The 18,597-nt window shown below is 38.0% G+C and overlaps 1 protein-coding gene and 1 long non-coding RNA gene across 2 annotated transcripts in view; one reads left to right on the forward strand and one right to left on the reverse strand.

The window, feature by feature from the left end:
• Positions 1-18,597, reverse strand: part of zbtb26 (zinc finger and BTB domain containing 26) — a 1,115,122-nt gene that overhangs the window by 666,047 nt on the left and 430,478 nt on the right. The window lies entirely within an intron of this gene.
• On the forward strand, positions 17,495-18,143 carry LOC103469638 (uncharacterized). Its single transcript, XR_534380.2, has 3 exons — positions 17,495-17,704; positions 17,792-17,909; positions 18,046-18,143. It is a non-coding gene; the product is annotated as an uncharacterized LOC103469638 (long non-coding RNA).

Here is an 18,597-nt window from a genome sequence, read left to right on the forward strand (position 1 = left end):
TTGGATCTTAAGAAGGTTCTAAGTAGAGCTTCACAATGTTAAAAGAAGAAATCAGCGTAAGAGACAAAAACTTTTGAGCAGGGAATTAATTGAAAACTGCGTTTACACTCAAACATGATTTTTTTTTTCAGCTGATCAAAAGTTTAAGACAATAGCTCAACAAAACCTGAAAACCCCCCAAAACAGAAATCAAAGTGTCAAAAACAAGGACTCAGTAATAAGTAGCTCCACCATTCTTGTTGATGACTTCAAACAATCCTTTAGGCATGTTTAATGCCAGTGTTTCCAGGAGGCTAGTGGGAACGTTGCTCCAAGTGTTGAATATGGCTTCACAAAGGGACAGTTCACTGTCTGGAACTGATGTCCATTTTTGTAAGCTTCCCTTGCCATTCATCCCCAAATGTTCTCAATTGGGTTTAGATCCGGGGAACATGCAGGATGGTCCAAAAGAGCGATGTTATTCTCTTGGAGGAACTCCATTGTCAGGTAGGCATAGTGAACTGCAGCATTGTCCTGTTGAAAAACCCAATCATTACCACACAGACGAGGGCCCTCAGTCATGAGGGATGCCCGCTGCAACATTTCCACATAGCCAGCTGCTGTTTGATGCCCCTGCACAACCTGAAGCTCCATTGTTCCATTGAAGGAAAACGCACCCCAAATCATGATGGCGCCCCCACCACTGTGCCGTGTAGAAAACATCTCAGGTGGGATCTCCTTGTCATGCCAGTAACGTTGGAACCCATCAGGACCATCAAGGTAAAATTTTTTCTCATCAGAGAAGGCAACTTTATTCCACCTTTCAATGTCCTATGTTTGGTGCACCCTTGCACCAAACAAGTCCAAACAGGCAATTTTGTGGTGTTGAAGAAGACGTGGCTTTTGAAGACGTTTTTGGTTTCTGAAGCCCTTTTCTCGCAGATGTCGTCTGATGGTTATTGGGCTGCAGTCAGCACTGGTAATAGCCTTAATTTGGGTAGAGGATAGTCCCGTGTCTTGACGGACAGCCAATYGGATCCTGCGGCTCAGAGCTGGTGAAATTTTTTTGGGTCTTTCACTTGACTTTTTTGTTCCATAACCCTCAGGATCATTTAAAAAATGCAAAATGACTGTCTTACTGCGTCCAACCTCAGCAGCGATGGCACGTTGTGAGAGGCCTTGCTTATGCAGCTCAATAATCGTACCACGTTCAAAGTCAGTGAGCTTTTTTGTTTTTGCCATCAGGAGGTCTTGACAGTGTAAAGACTTGACAGAAAATGACATGGAATCCAGATTTTTGCACACAGCTTTTGGCTTTTAAAGACTATGGTCTTAAACTTTTTATCAGCTGAAAAAATAATGTTTGAGTGTAAATGCAGTTTTCAGAAAATTCTCTGCTCAAATGTTCTTGTATCTTGCGCTGATTTTTTCCTTTAACAATGTGAAGCTCTACATAGAACCTTCTTAAGATCCAATAGTGCAAAATGCAAATTCTTGCAATTTTTTGACTGGTCTTAAGATTTTAATCAGGAGTGTAGAAGGCGCACTGTCGGCTTTTGAGGAAATTGAAGGTTTTTAGCAGTGTTGTAGTACTCGAGGTCAGTCTTGGTCTCGAGACCATTTTTTGATGGTCTCGGGCGCTGAGGACTCGGCATTTTATTTCAAGGCCAGTCGAGACCGCAACTGTGAAAATATCACTAAACGTACAGCATACTATCCAGTTTATTTGTTAATGTCTTTGTTTTCAGTGGATGCAAAAAGCACCAATTAAAAACCAAGCAATTACGTGTTTCTGTTACTCCCCCTCCCCACCTTTCACTCGCACGCGGCGCTCTGAGACTTGCACAGTGGTTTCCTCTGAGCAGCAGAAAATGTCTGTCTAATCGTCAGTAATACAATAACGCTGCATAAATCATAAGAAATCCGATGGCCACAGCTAACTCAGCAGCGCTTCGCTTTCGCAGACTGTGGGGACTACGTCTAACTTTTTTCGTCACTTAGAAAAGTAGCTCAAAGAAAGGTAAGCTCCATTGACGTGATGTTAGCAAAGCTAGCTGAACAGAGACACATAAGCATTTGTAATGAAAAAAGTCACTCACTGCGCTGAATTATTGTGATGAGATGACTGACTTGTCGTAAATATGGGCCAACGCTGTGACCAAAAGTCTGCAATATAGTGATGTGAATATAGTGATTCAGAAACAGTCCGATTCTTCTGAACGGCTCTTTACTTAGAAAATAGGACTGGAGTGCCACTGAGAGCTGTTCTATCAGATTACCATACGCTGTCAGAATAGCATACATGCAGTGAGTACCATGCCTGCATGCGCATTAATAAGTCCGACCGTCAGAGGAGTTGTCAGTTCACCATATGCAACAAGTTATGATGAAAATAAGTCATTAAATTGTTTTCAATGATAACTGTATAGATATACATGTGTTGTCATGGTTTCAAAGTGTATTTAAAGCAAGGTCTTGCTGCAGCTGCAGTCAATTACAACACACGACCGTGTAAAACTCATTAACCTACTTAACTGCTAAGTCAGGATGCCATACAAATGTTGATAAAGTGTATAATGATCTACGTCATGATTCTATGTTGCTGATTAAATAAAATTATATGGTAATGACTGACAGATATAGCCATGAGTTCGTGCTAAGCGTATGGCAATCTGACAGCGTATGGCGACCTGACAGAACATCGTTCTTTGTTCTTGTAATGTTCTGCGTACACTGCAGTAGCTATGAGGATTTTATTTAATTATGTTCATTGATATTTTTTTAATTAACAAATAAAACACAAGAATGAAAGAGCACGCAGAGCATGCACATTACTCTCATTGTTTTCGCTCAAAGTGACAGCTGTAATGTGTGCCATGGTGTCAGACTACCTGGCTTCATGTAGCGGGAAAGAGGGTGAGAACAGTCACGGTGAGCTCCTTGTGGTTAGTTACTTCTTGCTCCTTGGTCAGTGTTCATAGTTGAGCGTTATTTACCATCAGGGTATTGCCTCAATTGCTATGTTTGATGGTGCAGAGAGAGAATGGTGCTATTTAATGGTTTCATTATCTCTTTAAGGATGGCACGAGACCACCGCGGATTGTAGCACAGAGATGGATTTTAAAATGTATTAAGTATTTAATATCTTGGTGTTTTTATGGGAATATGGATCTTTTAGATCAATTTGAGAAGTAATTTTGATCATATTTCACATTTTATTGTATCACTTAGAGCGGGCCGCTGGTCTTGGCCTCGACTTGGTCTCGGACCCTTAAAGTTTTGTGTCTCGGGTTAGGTGGTCTTGACCACAACACTGGTTTTTAGGTGCGCCTTATAGTGCGAAAAATACGGTACTTTAAGTATACTAAGTGCAACTTAAGTTGTCCAAAAAAGTACATTGACGTACACTTAGTACACTTTAAATTGTGCTTTAATACAATTTAAATACTATTAAAGTACACTAAGAACAAAATTAGTTGTTCCAAAATGTCACACTTTAAGGCAGGGGTCCCCAAACTTTTTCCTGTGAGGGCCACATAACTTTTTCCTACTCTGGTGGTGGGCCGGGGTCAGTTTGTAACAGAAAAAGTGTGACGGTTGCAGGAGTGACTAAATGTAAAAATGTATTGTTTTCCAGATAGCACAATCAAATAACCCTCTCTGGGTTCTTCACAGAACAAAAGTCAGGAAATAAATAATAACATTATTAATGAAATAAATAATAACCAAATAACCCTCTCTGGGTTCTTCACAGAAAAAATCCAGGAAGGATTATAGTTCGTATTTTCGCACCGGAATATAAGCCACAACCTCAGTTTAAAAAAAAAAAAAAAACAGTAAACATGCAAAAATAAGCCGCAGATATTTCTGCCGCTCCAGGTTTTCCACAACAATGTAGCAGCAGCAAAAGGGGGCGGACACCCAAAATTTGAGTAATAGGTCAATTGAATATCACATTTATTACGGTTGAAAAAGAAAAAGTATCCAAGTTTAGATTTAACTGAACTGATTACGGTAGTTCAGTGGCGCAACTACACATTATTCAGGTGGATGCGATAACATAGATCGGCGGCCCCCTGCATCACCCCACCACCCCGACCCGAGGGAAGGATCGTCAGGGTAAAGGACCGATGCTCACTCGCGCCAATGGTTACTATTTAAGGATAACATAAATACTCAAAATATGGAGTACAAACTGAACCTCTGGTTACATAACTGTACATTTTGCAGTTAACTTCTATAAATTCCACAGATATGTCATGCACAATAGCTGAATAATTGTCTCATGAAATCAACAGGTGAGAGGTAATATAGAGCCATCTACACACACATACACACACACCTAAGTGCATTTAGAAAGGCCAATACAGCTGAGGTCCTTTAGATGGTCGGAAGAAGCCAGACATAACTGATATAAGTCTACATTTCTCTCAGCTCTGTCATGGGTCACTGAGTAAAAATAAAATAAATTTTATATATATATATATAATCTTTTTGTTCTGCTATCATGAAAAGAATCTTAAAAATAAAAACTGATATCTTATGTTTAAATCTTGCTTAGCATTTGACTTTGCCACATAGGTAATTTAACTGATAACATTATGCCTGAATGAATAAACATGGTAAAGTGCTGGTTGCCAAGCATGGTAGGTATTCTTCAGTGTGAGGAAAGACCATAGCTGAGCATGTGACCTACCAAAGTCCTGACTGAACACAAACACAAGGGTCATTTAACTAATTAGGGCTAAGGGATGTGTGTTTCACCACAAATATTGATTTGTGTATGGAGTGTGTGGAATGTGAGCACTGAATGTGGCGACAGCAGTATTTATCAGGGTGGGGCTGAGTTTAATTATGGCTTTCTGGAAACAAAAATGCACCAATTTACCAGTTGACTTTCTGTCATTAGTACTCAAGATTCCTTTCTGCATAATATCAAATAATGAACATGCTTCAATGAACATATGTCATGAAGGGTGGAGTAGATGACGCTGAGACCCAGGAAGGTGATAAAGATGTTTAATGAAAAAGATGCTCAAACAGTCCAAAAACAGGCGGCAAGGCACAGAAGTAGCATGCAGCTAAATATCAGTAGCACTGACAACAAAGACTGACACGATGAGCTAATGCCAGCACAGGACTTCACAGTTCAACTGTGCTGGCAGACGAAGAACACAGACAACAGGTGAGACTAAATACACAGGGGGTAATTAAGGGAACGAGACACACCTGGGAGACAATCAACGGGGAAGACGCAGAGACAGGACTCACAGGGAACAGGATCACAAAGAAAAACTCAAAAATAAACACACAGAAACACGGATCATGACAACATATACTGTAGATGTGGAAAAGCTGGCTGAAATTTGGAATCCCCCATAACCTACAAAAATAAATTTCAAAACAAGCTCAATATTTTATGAACTCCATCCCCATTTTCTCCTGCTCGTAAAGGTCTGATTTTCGTAACATAACCAAGGGTTGCTGACAGCAGCACTCCCTGCTTTCATGTTCAGGTGAGTTTTAACCCAAGTGCATAGTGGCAGCTGTAACTCATTATCCTTCCACAGACAGTTCCCAATTGTTTTTGGTTTGATGCAAGTGTCCTGGTTGGTGGCTTTAACATTTTTTGTACTTTTCCAACCCATTTCTAGGATTTGTCTTAAAATAATTGGCATTTTTAACAAATCTCAAAAGTTTGTTACAACTCAAATACCATTGTTACACATCAGATTGTTGATTGTTTAATTTAATTTATGATGTTTCAAAAGCAATTCTACACAGGTGGGATTTTAGTCTAGATTTATAGGAAGTTAGCATTTCGACTGGTTTTCTGGAAGATTGTTCCAGATTTGTGGTGCATAGAAGCTGAATGCTACATCTCCAAACACAATATTCTTGGCAGGAACTCATGTTGTTGCAGAGGTCATTATGATGTAAAGTGGTGATAGATACAAACTCTTGTTTGGAGTTATGATTGGTAACATAGGAAGAAATCATTTGATTTATAGTCACGTGTTTGTAGCAACCAAGTGGAAAATTAAGCTAATGCAGTTCTTCAATGAACATATGTCATGAAGGGTGGAGTAGATGACGATGAGACCCAGGAAGCAGCAGTTCTTCAAAATTCACTTGTTTTCATGTGGCTACATTGAGATGAAAGTAGCTGATCAGTCTGTACAAGGGCAATTATAATTTTATTACAAAATTATAATAATTTTATTGCAAATGACAGCAAATCTTTCATTACAAGCTCCTTCGACAAGTCAAAGGAGCTTTGTCTCCTATTTCACTTTTTTTCTGCTTCCAATATGGGTAGTCTTATGAGTTATCTGTGTTCTTCCTGTTTAATTTGAGTTCAGTTTTATTTCAACTTTTACTTCCATTTAATTTACTTTCATAATGACTAGTTAAGTCTAGATGTATTTTTTATTGTTTCTCAAGATAACAGTTCGGTATTTAAATGTGGTACAAATTCTTAAGTTTTAATGCCTATATAATTGGGCCTGTAAAAGTATTGAAATCCAATACTTTGTGGTGGGTTGTGTAACCCACCACAGAATCCATCATGAGATAACTTATTGAGCAAGAAGGAAAACATAGTAAAAGATCTGAGAAAAATTATTGCCTCTCTGAAATATATTGACAAGAATAAAATATATGAAACCCTAGAAATAAATGTTATGAACCCTGACTAAGAGGTTTTTTATTTAAATAATCACTGACAATAAATAAATACAAGCAGTATTGCTGTGTTTTTTATTACATAAAGCACTATTAACTGCCTTGTTGCTGAAATGTGCTTTACAAATAAACTTGAATGATAGATTAATGACATGTTATCTAAATCCAGACTCCTGTTTCTTATCCATTTTCTAGCAATGTCTAAGCTGTTTCCGAATTAAATTCATTCATCACATTTCTACCCTCCGGAATTCAAAAAAATAAAGCTGCAAGTCTGTATAGGTAATATTAAGTTGCCTCTGTTCTCCCCTAATAGCAGTATTACATCTTTTCAGTGACAGCAAAAAGTGATACAGTGAAAACTGTAATTATAACATCTAATTGGCATATGTTAATAGCACAAACTGAATTACCAGAACCTCATGAAATAAATGAAAAACAAATTATGGTCTACAGGCACAATTCAGTCTGATAATTGCAGTGTGCCTCAGTCTGACAGCAAACAGAATTAGACTGAGCAGAGAGGAAGGCTTTACTTCCTGTCTTCCCCTCAACTTCCCACACAGTTATTTTATCTTTCAAAGCCAGAGGACAAATAAAGGGGATGGTGTCAAATTCTGTCTAAAACACAGTCTATTGTAAAATGTTAATGTTATGTTGCAATACAGCAACACCATGACAGTCAAAAATATAGAACCATTTAATTGTGCAATTGTTTTTGAAGTTTAAGATGTACACTGCAGCTAAATATGGAAAACTTTTATTCCTTCATTTGTCCAAGTTTTCCACAATGACTCCATCAGACCAAAACAAGTACAGCTTCCATAATCAGTGTTATGCCAGATCTTGAATAAAAGCTAACTAACTTCAGTTTGCCAGGTTAAAATGAATTGAAAAAGTAGATTTAGCATATATACTCAACTTGGTCATTTACAACACTTATCCATTGTCCTTGTCTGGTGTGGTAGATCTGAGCCTCTATTGCTCTGGTGTTTAGGGCCTGTTCCTGTGCAGCCAGGTTGAGTGCCTCTGTGCTGTCCTTGAGTCCAGCGTTTTCTAGCCATTGGTAGAATTTCCTGATATCAGCCACTTCAGTTATTTGTCGGTGATACATCCCATGTAGGGGCCTATCCCCATTGTCTGAGACATTCGCTGAGCACATCGTCTGTTGAGGCTTTGTCCTTGATATATTTATGGATCTTGGATGTTTCATCCTGGACAGTGGCTCTCACACTCACTAGTCCTCTGCCTCCTTCCTTGCGGCTCGTRTAAAGTCTCAGGGTGCTGGATTTGGGGTGGAACCCTCCATGCATGGTTAGTAGCTTCCGAGTCTTAACATCTGTGGTGTTTATCTCCTCCTTTGGCCATCTAATTATTCCTGCAGGGTATCTGATTACTGGTAAGGCATAGCTGTTTATTGCAYGGATCTTGTTCTTGCCATTGAGCTGGCTTCTCAGGACTTGCMTTATTYGTTGGAGGTATTTGGCTGTKGCTCCTTTCCTTGTGACCTCATCGAGGTTGCCATTTGCTTGTGGTATTCCCAGGTACTTGTAACTGTCYTCAATGTCTGCTATTGTTCCTATATACAGTATATATATGTGTGTGCGTGTGTGTGCGTGCGTGCGTGTACTATATTGCCACAGGTATTTGCTCACCCATCCAAATTATCGGCATCAGGTGTTCCAATCACTTCCATGGCCAAAGGTGAATGAAGCACCTCGGCATGAAGACTGTTTTTACAAACATTTGTGAAAGAATGGGTCGCTCTCAGGAGCTCAGTGAATTCCAGCGTGAAACTGTGATAGGATGCCATCTGTGTAATCCAGTCGTGAAATTTCCTTGCTTCTAAATATTCCACAGTCAACTGTCAGCTGCATGGGAATGACAGCAACTCAGCCACCAAGTGTGTTGTGGCCATTTATGCAAATTTTGTGAATTGTAATTTCTACTAATTTAGTTTTCTATTTTGGGAAGTTAGAATTTATTTAAGTTAGTTTAGATCCAAAATCACACCTGCTGCATGGTGGAGGCATTGTTTGGGAAAATATTTGGTGTGTTGACGGGAGGTTTCTGTAAAAGATTTTTTGACCACTTTTTCGCACTTGAAATGTCAAATTAAGTTTACTTTGGTTTTTGGCTATGTTGTAGGACATTTATAGTAATTATTTTGTCTCTATTTTTTTTACAAGAAATAAAGAATATATTTTCTTCAAAACAAATCAGGTGCGTTCAAATCAAGCCACCTGTTACCACCCACAGCCTTTGTTGGAATTTTGGTTTTTGGAAGATAGATAGATAGAAGATAGATAGTCCGCGACAAAGTGATAAACCATGTAAACTGATGGCGCAAGGTCAGAATGGATTGTTTTTCAGGAGCTGAGCTTGGCCCCTTAGTTCCAGTTAAAGGAACTCTGAGTGCTTCAGCATACCAAGACATTTTGGACAATTCCATGCTCCCAACTTTGTGCGAACAGTTTGGAGCTGGCTCTTTCCTCTTCCAACATGACTGTGCACCAGAGCACAAATCAAGGTCCATAAAGACATGCCTGGCAGAGTCTGGTGTGGATGAACTTGACTGGCCTGACCTCAACCTGATAGAACACCTTTAGGATGAATTAGCATGGTGACTAAAAGCCAGGCCTTCCTGTCTAACATCAGTATGTGACCTCATAAATGAGCTTCTGGAAGAATGGTCAAAACTCCCCATAAACACTTTTCCTCCCAGTTTTCTCAACAAGATAAAATCACATCTAATATCATTTGTCTTAGAATGACCTGATCTACTGAGCTAAATGTATCAGTACACCCTGTTGGGTCGATATTTTGTTCAGATAAATGTCATTTTTTGCTGAAGAAAAGAAAGCATTGCATCATGTGGCTCCCTAGAGCTTTTTCCACTTCTTTTGAGAGCTCTGTAGAGCAGATGACCAGAAAAGACCTTGATGTAGGTCAGATGTTATCTCCGTCTGCTTTATGCACCAAGAGGGACCTTCAGTGAGAAAGTGTTTTCTTGTCAGTCTCTCCTGAATCTAGCAGCACCTTTTCAGGCTAAGGTGACATCAACTTTGCCTAATTGTTTGGAAGAAAGCTGTGATACAAGCTCCCTTGCTTCATAGGGGTCACAGTTAGGACACAAGGTTAAAAATCAAATGAATATTACTGATTTATAGCCAACAAGATACATTTATCAGTTACACATTATCATGTCTCAATTACAAAACATTAAGTTGTGTTTATATACAGTGATAGTTACCTCTTCCATCAGTGATGAAAGGTAGGGTGGAGCTTAGAATAGATGAACCACAGAAGATCAATGGTCCAGGATTTTCTAGATGGGTTTATATGTGCTGAACATGCATCTGAGGGCTTTCTCCCATTGTTTCCTGGACAATGTGGTTTGTGTTTCTAAACTGATGTAGACAGGCGAATAAAGTATGCTGTCTATGTGAACCCTTCAATCTGAAAGTCATATCTCAGGCTGCGTTGTCAGAATAGACAGAGTTTTGACAAAAATAAACACTAATATCTTCTCTACAAAAGCTTACATACACAAAATATTAGTTGTGTTAACATGTAAATGTTAACCTATGGCTTTCTGTGCACATCAAAGTATTAGAAAAACAAGTGCAATATGGGACAACTAATTAAATATAAATAGTTACAATTATTTGGATGTGTATGTTAAATATTTTAAATGCACTGCTTTATATTTTCTTACATTCTCTCAGACTATTTGGCAGCTGAAATAATCAAATGTACTGTAATTTTTTTTTTTTTAAATGAACACAAATATCAATTTTAAATAGAAATAGGATAATTTTTCTAAAAAAAAAAATTTTACCTATAGTGGGCAGAGTAGCCAAAAATTGTACTCAATTAAAAGTAGCCTTACTTCAACATAGTTTTACTCAAGTAAAAATAAAAATCAGCCATCTAAGAAATTACTCAAGGAACTTGTTTGGTTAATTTTTGATTAGAAAATGTTTGCTTTTCATTCAGTGGGTAGAGATTCCAGAACTGTTACTCAGGTAAGAGTTGCAATATTTCATAATAAAATTACTCAGGCAAAAGTAAACAGTAGTGCATAAAATACTCCTAATAGTACACTTTTTCAAAACAGCTACTCAATTAATTGCAATTGAGTAAATGTAACTAGGCACTCCCCACCTCTGCTTATAGACATTTTTATTAGTGTGTACTCATGTTTCACATTAAAATTATGTCACCTGTAATATTTTCTGAATTTAAAAAATGGTATTAACTGAATGTATAGAGATGGTTTATAAAGGTTAGAATAACATTAAACATTTGCATTAAGTCAACTTGTGAAAATCGTTAAACAAAAACAGTTGGTAAGGAGGTTTTTTTAACAACCAGATTTAACCAAAACAAGGGATTGATTTAAGGAGAGGATTCAAAAGCAAGTTATGGTCTGGATCTAATTTACTGTTGTAAAACAGTCTGCTTAGAGAGCGACAAGTGCTGCAGGCAGCAGCAGCATCCTATAACTTAGAGACTGCTGCTACTTAATATATAATGCAATATGCTACACTGTGACATTTGTCATTTGAAGCAAGACACACATTATGGCTCAGGGCAGTGCATCTGTCCTAAAGGCTGCTTGGAGATGGACTAAAAGCTTCTCCAGCTGAGCCTAGCCAATCACATGCTGAACCCTGTATCACCCTCACTCCTCCTCTTGAGCACTTATGTATACCACATAGCTTTTTTCTTCCTTCTCTCTCTCTCTGTTTTTCACTGACACACACACATGCACCCCCCATCTCCAAATACACCCACACACACACACACACACACACACACACACACACATACATACATACACATGCAGCAAACTGTTCCCTGCTGTTTTATCCCTCCATACAAGAGTTAGCCATTTTCTTTCTTGCAGCACAGTGACCGGTATAGAGAGCAACAGTATTGCCTGCCTGGATGAAACCATAGTTTCCTACTGGTCTCTGTAGCATGTCCTCTCAACAGGCAGTCTCAGCCTGGTGGGAGTCTAAATGAACCATATTGACATGCTACTGGGGGCAGTCTAGTTGCTTTGACAAATTCTCCCTGGCATTTATCAATCAACTTGTCCTCAGTGGAGTAAAGGACCTCTAAAGGAAGCTTCCCCTCCCAGAGCGAGGCAGAGCATTTACAGCAGCTAAAGATGAGATTCAATTTGTGCCGGTATCCCTGCCACTGGTCTTTGTAACAATTTATGCGCACGTGCCACAAATTAAAATGAGGGGGAGGTAGGGAATTGTCAGCCTTCAAATGGCTGACATAAGTTACAAGCAAAATTTTAATTAGCCAGGAGGAGTGGGGTGATAATTCAGAGGGGCCCTGTTCTGTCAGGGGGCTTGTCGACATTATGTTTCTCTTTTCAGTAGGCATCTGGAGACTGCAGTGGGCCCCCCAAAAAGGGTCTGTGGAGGAAAAAAAACTTGAAGCTCACAATGCCAAATAGAAACCTCCTCTAAATTAACACCCTCTGTTAAAGTGATATTCATCCTGAGGTTGATTGTCTACACCTACTGACTTCACTACATGTTTCTGCCAAGTTTAACTACACTGTCAGGGAATTTTCTTGAAGGCACAGTAAAAAACTGTGTCACACAGATTTCTGTGTCCATGTGTTTCTTTCATTTAATTTATTTAAATTTAAGCTCCTTTAATTGCATAAATGTTATCATAGCTTTTAATGTTCTGAAACATACAATGGCTGATGAGTGTTTCATGAGCCATTGTTAACTTAGTCCTACAGTGCATTGTGCTTCAACACTGAAAGAGCCCACATTTATGTTTTTACTGTGTAAGACTTAAAATTTGTAAATGCAAGTCTTTGTCTCCACAGCTAGATGATGCTTTTTTTCAGTTTTGCTTGGATACCTAAAGCAGTGAGTGCAAACAGTAAGTCTGTTCTTTCTCACTGAGTCCATCTGGAAATGAAGACATGGGCAACACTTGCCAAAGTTTGAACTAGTGAGCATTTTCAGTTTATACCCCAGATATGAATATTTTTGAATGTACAAAATCTCAACATAGATTTAACAAAGTAGCTGAGATGTCCACATGTGTGAGGATGTGATAATATGTTCTCTTTTTTTCTCTGCAGTGTCCTCTGATTTTAAATGTGTTTCGTGGCAGCTCCTCTGAAACGCAGCCCATCCCAGTCATGAAGCATCTCAGAAGCTTTTGTCGCTAAGGCAGAAAGTAATCAGGATCATTAATATTTTAGAGTCTGCCACGCCTTTCGGACTGTTATCCAATCTCTAGTCCTGTTGCACATTGCACTTCATACTGTCATGATTTATTTACTGATAAAATTGGTGAAAGGATGAACACCCTTCTTGGGAGGCAGGACACAGAAAAGAGTGTTCCCGTCTCAAGGCTGGCAAGCGGTCTATAAAAGCATATTAGAATTTGGACCCCCACCCGTCATCATCACCACCATCTTGGTTTGAAGTGATGTGTATGTAAAATATTTAATGTAACACATTTGGACATTTTTGCTTTTCAGAATTAGTGGTATAGCAAAGTGGAAGACCCAGAAAAAAAACTCCCCTGGTTTAATTTAAATTTAGCCCTTTAAGGCTTGTTATACAGGTCTCCAATAGTTTTAATCGGAAAATTAAAGACTTACTTCAGGTCCTTCTGTATGATGTGTTCAGCAAAAAAAAAAGTCATACATATAAAAATGTGTTAAGTTGTGATTTACATGCAATTATTGACAACTGCATTAATAACGGAAGGTTATTTTAGAGTTTTGGGGCACACTCTCCCTGACAGACCAATCTAGAACGAGGAACATCCAGGAGGAGCTCCTTGTTCTGAACATTCTTAAGCCAGTCAAGAGACTTGAACACAAATGTGGTATTTTCCTTGCTTCAATTAACAATCGTGTATGTTTTCATGCAAATTCATCTGACCTGATCTTATGTTAGTTTGTGTAGAATTTACATTTGTTATATTATCAGAATTTAGGAGAAACGTCAGCAAAAATAAAGCTAGATGGATGTTAGAAAATTATTTAGCACATTTTAAAACAATTCATTCAAGAGTTTTTGTTTCTTTTGTATAAGTCCTCCTCCATTACCTTTTGTAATTGCAACAAAGCCGTCTTTGTCTATGTAACCATGAAACGCACAGATTAATAGACTGCAAATCTGCATGTGGATTCTGTAAGGGTAAGGCTGCAGCCTGCCCTCCCTGCTGCTCCTCAACAACTTAATCATGTCTTCTAGGCCCCGCCCCTTTGAGTTGGCCCCCAGAAAGTGATGGACATCCTTTCACTGGCTGTCTGACCTCTCGTAATCCTGTTTTACAGACCAGCTCCCTGCTGAAGCAAACACAATGGCAGGAGCTCAGCCTCCTCGCAGTCGATATTCCGACAGACTTGATCGAGTAAATTAGTATCCTTTGGCAAGGGCATGCCCGAAGACCTTTTCAGCACCCCAGCAGAATCAATAAAGAGCAGTAAATAGTATGTTTCTTTTTTGTCCCTTTGATTCTCTGCTTTTCTGGATAGAGATCAAAGGTTAAAATGGCTCACGGTCAGTGTGTAATCAAGATTTCATCCTTGCTTGTAAAAATGTGTCACTGAGGCCCTTTAGAAAACACAACATGGAAAACATAAAAAAAAAAAACCTGCCTGCCTGCCTGCCTGAAATTTATTCTGTTATTCTAATGGATAATTGCTGAAATAATGGTCAAGACATATATCACGCACTTTTTCACAATCACAAAAATGTGAAAATCTGCTTGGAAAATGTACTGATCCACAGAGTTGAAATGCTGCTCTCTACAGACAGAATGACATACTATTATTATAAGTATAAAGAAAAAAAGTGAAAAAGGATTAGCAGTATAAAAAAAACTTGTTTTTTTATTGCATCACACTACTGATAAATATGAATGCAATGTATTTTTCTGCAGAAAATGTGAAGATGAATTTGTTTTCCTAACTTCATCTCTGTTTTTTGATTTTCACTTAAAACTCTATAAAAGCATTTTAAGAAATTTCACAAAAAATACATTGGTTCAAGAAAATCTTTTTAAATGCATTATTGATTGTATTCATTTGTTCTAAATGTACAGCTTTCTGTGACTCATAGCACACTTTCCTAATATGCATGACAAATTTATGCTGAATACTGGACTAACTGAAAAAATCCTGGCGGCGTACCTCTAGAAACCATCTTACACTTGGTCAATCCCCATTCAAATGGAATGAAAGATATAAATGTGCTAAAAGCGGCTGCATACCTGTTTATAGTGCCACACCACTACAGTGTTGAGAAAAGAACAAAACCCAAACTCTTTTACACTGTCATAGTCATTGGTTTCACATTGATCAAATAATGGTGAAAGAGATTAGACCAGATTATTTAAACCAGACAAATAACAGAGGGTGCACTATCTGTCTAAAAGAAATAAGAAAGCAAATAACGGCATTACATTTCTCTTATATTATCACAGTGATAATAATGATAATATAATAAGAGAAATAATAACTGTTATTAATGATAATAACTTATTATTGTTATCTCCACCTGAAAAGATGTACATCTCTGGCTGCACTACTTTTAAAACATAAAAAATCATTTTCAGTGCACAGAAGTGGGATTTACAGTAATCCCTGATTCCCTCTCATCTCAATGGCTCAATTTACTATGTTAGTACTCAATAGTCATCTAATAAATTGTGTCATGTATGTTTATTCATTGACATAACATTTTCTCCAGTGTTTGAACTTCCCTTCCTTACCATAGGTATTTAAAACTTTAGGAGCATGACCAATGAGTTGTAATATTACATTTTTAGTAAAATATGTGCAATTTGTAAATGAAAACCGCAATTTTTTAAAAAGAAAACGGCTATCACAGAAATGTCTCAGATTTGTTTATTGCACTGAACCAGCATAAAAATACCAGCTAGAATTTCCAGGTAACGGTTTTATTTGACTGCTTTTCCATGAAGCTTTCCCATCAAAAAACTAAACCATCATCAAAATATAAGTGGATTTTTATATTTTATTAGTAATAATAATAAATTATCTATAATGCCGTTTTTATACCTAGTACACTCCTCTGATATGTTGATGCCTATATTTTTCTTAACACTAGTAACAATTCTGATATTTTGCTAAAAATCTATCTATCTATCTATCTATCTATCTATCTATCTATCTATCTATCTATCTATCTATCTATCTGTCTGTCTGTCTGTCTGTCTGTCTGTCTGTCTGTCTGTCTGTCTGTCTGTCTGTCTGTCATGCCATCAAGTCTCCTGATACTATCAGAAAAATATTTACATACATATATTTTGGGCTCCCTGACACATTTATTAGGCTGAGTCACTCTACTATTACTATGTATTCCTTTGTCCCCTGAGAAATGCCTTACAATTGTCAATTTTCAATAACCAGCAGCAGGGCCCTGCAGAGACCTGCCAAGCAAATGTTCGGTCTCAAGAGGCCACTGAGACAGCCTGCCATCTCCTACACTCTTAGAAATGGCTGTAAATTTACGGCAGAATTCCAGCAGTAACATACTGTTATTCCAAAATATGGTAGGATATTGTCAACTTGATGTCTTCTTCTCTTGTCACAATCAAGACTGACGACTGGCAGTAAACTACCGCAAAATAATTGTACAATACAGTTTTTTCCTAGGCAAGACATTTTACTTGTATTTGCATCTTAGAGAACCAGCATTTAAAGACAATATTAAACTGGAAGAAAAAAATACTTTCCATAATAAATCTTTTAGGGAATCAATCAAAATCTACAGAGCATAATCAAAAGTGTTTAGATTACCAGTGTTGGTGTTGTATGTTAAAAATACAATGTTAATTAAACACTTCTTTTGTCAAATTTAAAGATAGATTTGTCAGTTTCCCTAAAGAGATGGTGTTTGATAAAGAGTTGCTCCCACAATCGCAACGTATCTGTGACGTCACGTGTTTGCCCGGGAGACAGCAGTATGGCGTCTTGTCTGGAGCTTATCATAACAAGGTAAGTTCCCCAAATCTATTAAAACATACTCTTTTTGTTCTCTCTTTAATGTATTTATGTAAGTAATGTAATGGTAATGTATTGTCTCAATGTTTGTAACTCCCTGGCAAATATTATACCACAATGTATGCTGCATTTATACTGTTATGTATTCTGTATCTCAATAAAGATCTATTAAAAAAGTAAGTTTCATGTTAGATCGTCATGTTTTTGATATTGATTATTTTTTATGAATGTTTGCGCAAGAGTATCAACTTATGCTTAACGTAATTTAATTTTTTTGGGATATCGCGGTACGACTGTTCAGTACAGAGGTGCTCAAGTCCAGTCCTTGAGAGCTGCTATCCTGCAACTTTCAGATGCTTCCCTGCGCCAATTAACACACCTGAATCAAATGAATGGCTGGTTAGCAGGTCTGTTCAGAGCTGACCCTGGTCTGTTGGAGTAAAGATACATCGAAAAGTTGCAGGAAGGTAGCTCTCGAGGACTGGACGTGAGCACCCTTGGTTTATTATTTTTGTTAGCAGCTAAAGCTAGCCAAGCAGGTGTAGGATGGGGTCTTGGGTGGTTAAACGACCATTAAAACTGTCAGAAAGGCCGTTTGAGTTAACAGTATTTAGCTGCGGAGTCGTTTTCTTGACGTTTTCGGCTATAGATGACATAATGGGGAGAGTGGCTGTGCTGGACCGGTGGTATGATCTATGCGATCAAAGCTAAGCCAAATGTTTTTGTCTTTATAAATAATGCTAATAAATAATATATTGGCTGACTCTTTTTTTTTCTTCATTAGTATGTCATGTTGGTGACTGAAGCCTGTTATGATGACTTCAACACATTTCTTCTGACAGGTTGGCAGAAGAAATGCTGTCCAGAATGTTTCTTTAAGCTGACTAATTTTTATTATGCCTAATGTCTGAGTTGTGTTCATGGTAATTATTTCTGACATTTTTATGCTTTATGTTGTAGGTGGTGAAAAATGCTCTACCGGGTAAACCGGGTGGACAAAGTATTTTGGTGGGTCTGGTTAGTTTTGCTCACTTCTCTTCAAAATGTTTATTTATTATCATAATGTGTCTGCTTTTTATCTTGTTGTTCCTCCAGGCTGGGAAAACCAGGCATTCTTCTGTTGGTTCATGTGCTTTGTCCTACATCCAAAGGCCACAAGAAGAATCCAAAACGGCTCATGTGAAACTTGGACCATGTTTTCAGATATGTGCAGGTATGTGGTTATTCTAATCATCCTACTTCTTTGTAGAAGCACTTTCTCATTGGCTTTGTTTGCTATCTGAATGTAGCTGTGCTGCTAAATACATTTAATAATTTTTATTATTTGTCTTCTTATCATTATGTCAAAGATGCAAGCCAGTGTTGAAGCCTTCCTCATTGCCGTGCAACCAGGACAGCCCTTCCTCCTGCATGTTGGTGAAAACAAGAGCAGCACCAAAGACACTTCATCATCTTCATCATCAGTGATCACAAGATCATCCAAGATAGTTTTTAATGAACTTTCAAAGCACTCTTCACCTTCAGTGCAAACTTCTGTAAATTAATCCAGCCTGCAGTTTCCAACATTGATGTGACTTGCACAACAATTGAGGAGTTTAAGATCCTTGATTTACTTTACCTGGCAGAGTGGACATTCTTTACTATGATGATCATTTAAATGCATACTGTATCAATGAGAGGATTTGTTTTATGTTCTTCCAATTAAGGACTTGGTTTATTACAGTCCGTGTGGCAAGCAGTTTTCTGCATGGTCAGCAATGAAGGCCATATTGTCTTTGAGAGGGTCCAGCTGACATTCCAGACAAGCAGCGTTGTCCATCTTCTACATCTTCAACCTCCAATATCAACATGAGGCAGCCAAGACTTTGGAGTTCATTCAACGGTAAAACCATTCCTATGAT

This window comes from Poecilia reticulata, linkage group LG9 (assembly GCF_000633615.1).
Source record: "Poecilia reticulata strain Guanapo linkage group LG9, Guppy_female_1.0+MT, whole genome shotgun sequence".
NCBI lineage: Eukaryota > Metazoa > Chordata > Actinopteri > Cyprinodontiformes > Poeciliidae > Poecilia > Poecilia reticulata.